Here is a 6,000-nt window from a genome sequence, read left to right as displayed (position 1 = left end):
ATTGCCTGCCTGACCCTTGTGCTGGCTGTGCTGAGAGAAGTGCGCAGCGTTGCAATGTGGAAAGGCAGCAGCGTGCAGGCGGCAGGCTGGTGTGAGGTAGGCGGGGCTTGCAGTTTTCCTTGAGGAGGTGGAGAAGAAAAAAGAGAGCTCGGTGGGGATGGCATGAAGGGGAGCGAGTATCAGGCATATAGGCTAGAATTAGCAGGAGAAGGAGAGAAAGAGGAGGAGAAGTAGAAGTAGAAGTAGAAAAAGAGAGAGAAAAAACTGAAAACAACCGGAAAGAAGAAGTGGCGAGGGTGCTAGGGTGGCCAGCTTGAATAGGCGAGAAGACGGTGCTGCAGATGCCTACGGCCATACTAGTCTGAAAACGCCCGATCTCGTCTGATCTCGGAAGCTAAGCAGACTCAGGCCTGGTTAGTACTTGGATGGGAGACCGCCTGGGAATACCAGGTGCAGTAGGCTTTTGCGGCCAGCAGTGACTGCTCACGCCAAGCACTCTCCACACCAGAGGCAGGCCAACCTTTTGCTGCTCTCTGCGTCCTCGCCATTCCTCCCAACACTTGCCTGCGGGCTCAACTCAGGCAGGCGGCTTGGTCGGGCCATTCAGCTGCTGCAGCTTTGCCGGGCCTTTGCAACGCAGCACGGTTGTGTGCCTTGGCGTGCTGCACTTTGATGGGCACGCCAGCTGGCCCGTGTGGCCGCAAGCCAGTGTGTCGGCAGGACGTTCTCTCTCCTAGCCTGAAGGCGCCGCATGAATGCAAGTTGTGGCATTGGGGCTGGTGTGGAAAGCAAAGGAAGAGAGAGCTGGCTTGCATTGCCTGCCTGACCCTTGTGCTGGCTGTGCTGAGAGAAGTGCGCAGCGTTGCAATGTGGAAAGGCAGCAGCGTGCAGGCGGCAGGCTGGTGTGAGGTAGGCGGGGCTTGCAGTTTTCCTTGAGGAGGTGGAGAAGAAAAAAGAGAGCTCGGTGGGGATGGCATGAAGGGGAGCGAGTATCAGGCATATAGGCTAGAATTAGCAGGAGAAGGAGAGAAAGAGGAGGAGAAGTAGAAGTAGAAGTAGAAAAAGAGAGAGAAAAAATTGAAAACAACCGGAAAGAAGAAGTGGCGAGGGTGCTAGGGTGGCCAGCTTGAATAGGCGAGAAGACGGTGCTGCAGATGCCTACGGCCATACTAGTGTGAAAACGCCCGATCTCGTCTGATCTCGGAAACTAAGCAGACTCAGGCCTGGTTAGTACTTGGATGGGAGACCGCCTGGGAATACCAGGTGCAGTAGGCTTTTGCGGCCAGCAGAGACTGCTCACGCCAAGCACTCTCCACACCAGAGGCAGGCCAACCTTTTGCTGCTCTCTGCGTCCTCGCCATTCCTCCCAACACTTGCCTGCGGGCTCAACTCAGGCAGGCGGCTTGGTCGGGCCATTCAGCTGCTGCAGCTTTGCCGGGCCTTTGCAACGCAGCACGGTTGTGTGCCTTGGCGTGCTGCACTTTGATGGGCACGCCAGCTGGCCCGTGTGGCCGCAAGCCAGTGTGTCGGCAGGACGTTCTCTCTCCTAGCCTGAAGGCGCCGCATGAATGCAAGTTGTGGCATTGGGGCAGGTGTGGAAAGCGAAGGAAGAGAGAGCTGGCTTGCATTGCCTGCCTGACCCTTGTGCTGGCTGTGCTGAGAGAAGTGCGCAGCGTTGCAATGTGGAAAGGCAGCAGCGTGCAGGCGGCAGGCTGGTGTGAGGTGGGCGGGGCTTGCAGTTTTCCTTGGGGAGGTGGAGAAGAAAAAAGAGAGCTAGGTGGGGACGGCATGAAGGGGAGCGAGTATCAGGCATATAGGCTAGAATTAGCAGGAGAAGGAGAGAAAGAGGAGGAGAAGTAGAAGTAGAAGTAGAAAAAGAGAGAGAAAAAATTGAAAACAACCGGAAAGAAGAAGTGGCGAGGGTGCTAGGGTGGCCAACTTGAATAGGCGAGAAGACGGTGCTGCAGATGCCTACGGCCATACTAGTCTGAAAACGCCCGATCTCGTCTGATCTCGGAAGCTAAGCAGACTCAGGCCTGGTTAGTACTTGGATGGGAGACCGCCTGGGAATACCAGGTGCAGTAGGCTTTTGCGGCCAGCAGAGACTGCTCACGCCAAGCACTCTCCACACCAGAGGCAGGCCAACCTTTTGCTGCTCTCTGCGTCCTCGCCATTCCTCCCAACACTTGCCTGCGGGCTCAACTCAGGCAGGCGGCTTGGTCGGGCCATTCAGCTGCTGCAGCTTTGCCGGGCCTTTGCAACGCAGCACGGTTGGGTGCCTTGGCGTGCTGCACTTTGATGGGCCCGCCAGCTGGCCCGTGTGGCCGCAAGCCAGTGTGTCGGCAGGACGTTCTCCTAGCCTGAAGGCGCCGCATGAATGCAAGTTGTGGCATTGGGGCTGGTGTGGAAAGCGAAGGAAGAGAGAGCTGGCTTGCATTGCCTGCCTGACCCTTGTGCTGGCTGTGCTGAGAGAAGTGCGCAGCGTTGCAATGTGGAAAGGCAGCAGCGTGCAGGCGGCAGGCTGGTGTGAGGTGGGCGGGGCTTGCAGTTTTCCTTGGGGAGGTGGAGAAGAAAAAAGAGAGCTAGGTGGGGACGGCATGAAGGGGAGCGAGTATCAGGCATATAGGCTAGAATTAGCAGGAGAAGGAGAGAAAGAGGAGGAGAAGTAGAAGTAGAAGTAGAAAAAGAGAGAGAAAAAATTGAAAACAACCGGAAAGAAGAAGTGGCGAGGGTGCTAGGGTGGCCAGCTTGAATAGGCGAGAAGACGGTGCTGCAGATGCCTACGGCCATACTAGTCTGAAAACGCCCGATCTCGTCTGATCTCGGAAACTAAGCAGACTCAGGCCTGGTTAGTACTTGGATGGGAGACCGCCTGGGAATACCAGGTGCAGTAGGCTTTTGCGGCCAGCAGTGACTGCTCACGCCAAGCACTCTCCACACCAGAGGCAGGCCAACCTTTTGCTGCTCTCTGCGTCCTCGCCATTCCTCCCAACACTTGCCTGCGGGCTCAACTCAGGCAGGCGGCTTGGTCGGGCCATTCAGCTGCTGCAGCTTTGCCGGGCCTTTGCAACGCAGCACGGTTGTGTGCCTTGGCGTGCTGCACTTTGATGGGCACGCCAGCTGGCCCGTGTGGCCGCAAGCCAGTGTGTCGGCAGGACGTTCTCTCTCCTAGCCTGAAGGCGCCGCATGAATGCAAGTTGTGGCATTGGGGCTGGTGTGGAAAGCGAAGGAAGAGAGAGCTGGCTTGCATTGCCTGCCTGACCCTTGTGCTGGCTGTGCTGAGAGAAGTGCGCAGCGTTGCAATGTGGAAAGGCAGCAGCGTGCAGGCGGCAGGCTGGTGTGAGGTAGGCGGGGCTTGCAGTTTTCCTTGAGGAGGTGGAGAAGAAAAAAGAGAGCTCGGTGGGGATGGCATGAAGGGGAGCGAGTATCAGGCATATAGGCTAGAATTAGCAGGAGAAGGAGAGAAAGAGGAGGAGAAGTAGAAGTAGAAGTAGAAAAAGAGAGAGAAAAAATTGAAAACAACCGGAAAGAAGAAGTGGCGAGGGTGCTAGGGTGGCCAGCTTGAATAGGCGAGAAGACGGTGCTGCAGATGCCTACGGCCATACTAGTCTGAAAACGCCCGATCTCGTCTGATCTCGGAAGCTAAGCAGACTCAGGCCTGGTTAGTACTTGGATGGGAGACCGCCTGGGAATACCAGGTGCAGTAGGCTTTTGCGGCCAGCAGTGACTGCTCACGCCAAGCACTCTCCACACCAGAGGCAGGCCAACCTTTTGCTGCTCTCTGCGTCCTCGCCATTCCTCCCAACACTTGCCTGCGGGCTCAACTCAGGCAGGCGGCTTGGTCGGGCCATTCAGCTGCTGCAGCTTTGCCGGGCCTTTGCAACGCAGCACGGTTGTGTGCCTTGGCGTGCTGCACTTTGATGGGCACGCCAGCTGGCCCGTGTGGCCGCAAGCCAGTGTGTCGGCAGGACGTTCTCTCTCCTAGCCTGAAGGCGCCGCATGAATGCAAGTTGTGGCATTGGGGCTGGTGTGGAAAGCGAAGGAAGAGAGAGCTGGCTTGCATTGCCTGCCTGACCCTTGTGCTGGCTGTGCTGAGAGAAGTGCGCAGCGTTGCAATGTGGAAAGGCAGCAGCGTGCAGGCGGCAGGCTGGTGTGAGGTGGGCGGGGCTTGCAGTTTTCCTTGGGGAGGTGGAGAAGAAAAAAGAGAGCTAGGTGGGGACGGCATGAAGGGGAGCGAGTATCAGGCATATAGGCTAGAATTAGCAGGAGAAGGAGAGAAAGAGGAGGAGAAGTAGAAGTAGAAGTAGAAAAAGAGAGAGAAAAAATTGAAAACAACCGGAAAGAAGAAGTGGCGAGGGTGCTAGGGTGGCCAGCTTGAATAGGCGAGAAGACGGTGCTGCAGATGCCTATGGCCATACTAGTCTGAAAACGCCCGATCTCGTCTGATCTCGGAAGCTAAGCAGATTCAGGCCTGGTTAGTACTTGGATGGGAGACCGCCTGGGAATACCAGGTGCAGTAGGCTTTTGCGGCCAGCAGTGACTGCTCACGCCAAGCACTCTCCACACCAGAGGCAGGCCAACCTTTTGCTGCTCTCTGCGTCCTCGCCATTCCTCCCAACACTTGCCTGCGGGCTCAACTCAGGCAGGCGGCTTGGTCGGGCCATTCAGCTGCTGCAGCTTTGCCGGGCCTTTGCAACGCAGCACGGTTGTGTGCCTTGGCGTGCTGCACTTTGATGGGCACGCCAGCTGGCCCGTGTGGCCGCAAGCCAGTGTGTCGGCAGGACGTTCTCTCTCCTAGCCTGAAGGCGCCGCATGAATGCAAGTTGTGGCATTGGGGCTGGTGTGGAAAGCGAAGGAAGAGAGAGCTGGCTTGCATTGCCTGCCTGACCCTTGTGCTGGCTGTGCTGAGAGAAGTGCGCAGCGTTGCAATGTGGAAAGGCAGCAGCGTGCAGGCGGCAGGATGCCTACGGCCATACTAGTCTGAAAACGCCCGATCTCGTCTGATCTCGGAAGCTAAGCAGACTCAGGCCTGGTTAGTACTTGGATGGGAGACCGCCTGGGAATACCAGGTGCAGTAGGCTTTTGCGGCCAGCAGTGACTGCTCACGCCAAGCACTCTCCACACCAGAGGCAGGCCAACCTTTTGCTGCTCTCTGCGTCCTCGCCATTCCTCCCAACACTTGCCTGCGGGCTCAACTCAGGCAGGCGGCTTGGTCGGGCCATTCAGCTGCTGCAGCTTTGCCGGGCCTTTGCAACGCAGCACGGTTGTGTGCCTTGGCGTGCTGCACTTTGATGGGCACGCCAGCTGGCCCGTGTGGCCGCAAGCCAGTGTGTCGGCAGGACGTTCTCTCTCCTAGCCTGAAGGCGCCGCATGAATGCAAGTTGTGGCATTGGGGCTGGTGTGGAAAGCGAAGGAAGAGAGAGCTGGCTTGCATTGCCTGCCTGACCCTTGTGCTGGCTGTGCTGAGAGAAGTGCGCAGCGTTGCAATGTGGAAAGGCAGCAGCGTGCAGGCGGCAGGCTGGTGTGAGGTAGGCGGGGCTTGCAGTTTTCCTTGAGGAGGTGGAGAAGAAAAAAGAGAGCTCGGTGGGGATGGCATGAAGGGGAGCGAGTATCAGGCATATAGGCTAGAATTAGCAGGAGAAGGAGAGAAAGAGGAGGAGAAGTAGAAGTAGAAGTAGAAAAAGAGAGAGAAAAAACTGAAAACAACCGGAAAGAAGAAGTGGCGAGGGTGCTAGGGTGGCCAGCTTGAATAGGCGAGAAGACGGTGCTGCAGATGCCTACGGCCATACTAGTCTGAAAACGCCCGATCTCGTCTGATCTCGGAAGCTAAGCAGACTCAGGCCTGGTTAGTACTTGGATGGGAGACCGCCTGGGAATACCAGGTGCAGTAGGCTTTTGCGGCCAGCAGTGACTGCTCACGCCAAGCACTCTCCACACCAGAGGCAGGCCAACCTTTTGCTGCTCTCTGCGTCCTCGCCATTCCTCCCAACACTTGCCTGC

General features: G+C 57.1%; 8 non-coding genes across 8 annotated transcripts; all 8 read left to right on the top strand.

Annotated features, from left to right (window-relative positions):
- Positions 1 to 343: 343 nt before the first annotated feature.
- LOC140405824 (5S ribosomal RNA) lies at positions 344 to 462 on the top strand. Its single transcript, XR_011938786.1, has one exon. It is a non-coding gene; the product is annotated as a 5S ribosomal RNA (ribosomal RNA).
- A 694-nt stretch (positions 463 to 1,156) lies between these two features.
- Positions 1,157 to 1,275, top strand: LOC140406028 (5S ribosomal RNA). The gene has a single exon (XR_011938982.1). It is a non-coding gene; the product is annotated as a 5S ribosomal RNA (ribosomal RNA).
- Positions 1,276 to 1,969: 694 nt separating this feature from the next.
- On the top strand, positions 1,970 to 2,088 carry LOC140405823 (5S ribosomal RNA). Its single transcript, XR_011938785.1, has one exon. It is a non-coding gene; the product is annotated as a 5S ribosomal RNA (ribosomal RNA).
- Positions 2,089 to 2,778: 690 nt separating this feature from the next.
- Positions 2,779 to 2,897, top strand: LOC140405968 (5S ribosomal RNA). Its single transcript, XR_011938925.1, has one exon. It is a non-coding gene; the product is annotated as a 5S ribosomal RNA (ribosomal RNA).
- A 694-nt stretch (positions 2,898 to 3,591) lies between these two features.
- LOC140405822 (5S ribosomal RNA) lies at positions 3,592 to 3,710 on the top strand. The gene has a single exon (XR_011938784.1). It is a non-coding gene; the product is annotated as a 5S ribosomal RNA (ribosomal RNA).
- Positions 3,711 to 4,404: 694 nt separating this feature from the next.
- LOC140405963 (5S ribosomal RNA) lies at positions 4,405 to 4,523 on the top strand. Its single transcript, XR_011938920.1, has one exon. It is a non-coding gene; the product is annotated as a 5S ribosomal RNA (ribosomal RNA).
- A 439-nt stretch (positions 4,524 to 4,962) lies between these two features.
- LOC140405821 (5S ribosomal RNA) lies at positions 4,963 to 5,081 on the top strand. Its single transcript, XR_011938783.1, has one exon. It is a non-coding gene; the product is annotated as a 5S ribosomal RNA (ribosomal RNA).
- A 694-nt stretch (positions 5,082 to 5,775) lies between these two features.
- On the top strand, positions 5,776 to 5,894 carry LOC140405819 (5S ribosomal RNA). The gene has a single exon (XR_011938781.1). It is a non-coding gene; the product is annotated as a 5S ribosomal RNA (ribosomal RNA).
- Positions 5,895 to 6,000: the final 106 nt, after the last annotated feature.

This window comes from Scyliorhinus torazame, unplaced genomic scaffold, assembly GCF_047496885.1.
Source record: "Scyliorhinus torazame isolate Kashiwa2021f unplaced genomic scaffold, sScyTor2.1 scaffold_246, whole genome shotgun sequence".
NCBI classification, from domain to species: domain Eukaryota; kingdom Metazoa; phylum Chordata; class Chondrichthyes; order Carcharhiniformes; family Scyliorhinidae; genus Scyliorhinus; species Scyliorhinus torazame.
This window is presented reverse-complemented; position numbering and strand designations above follow the sequence as displayed.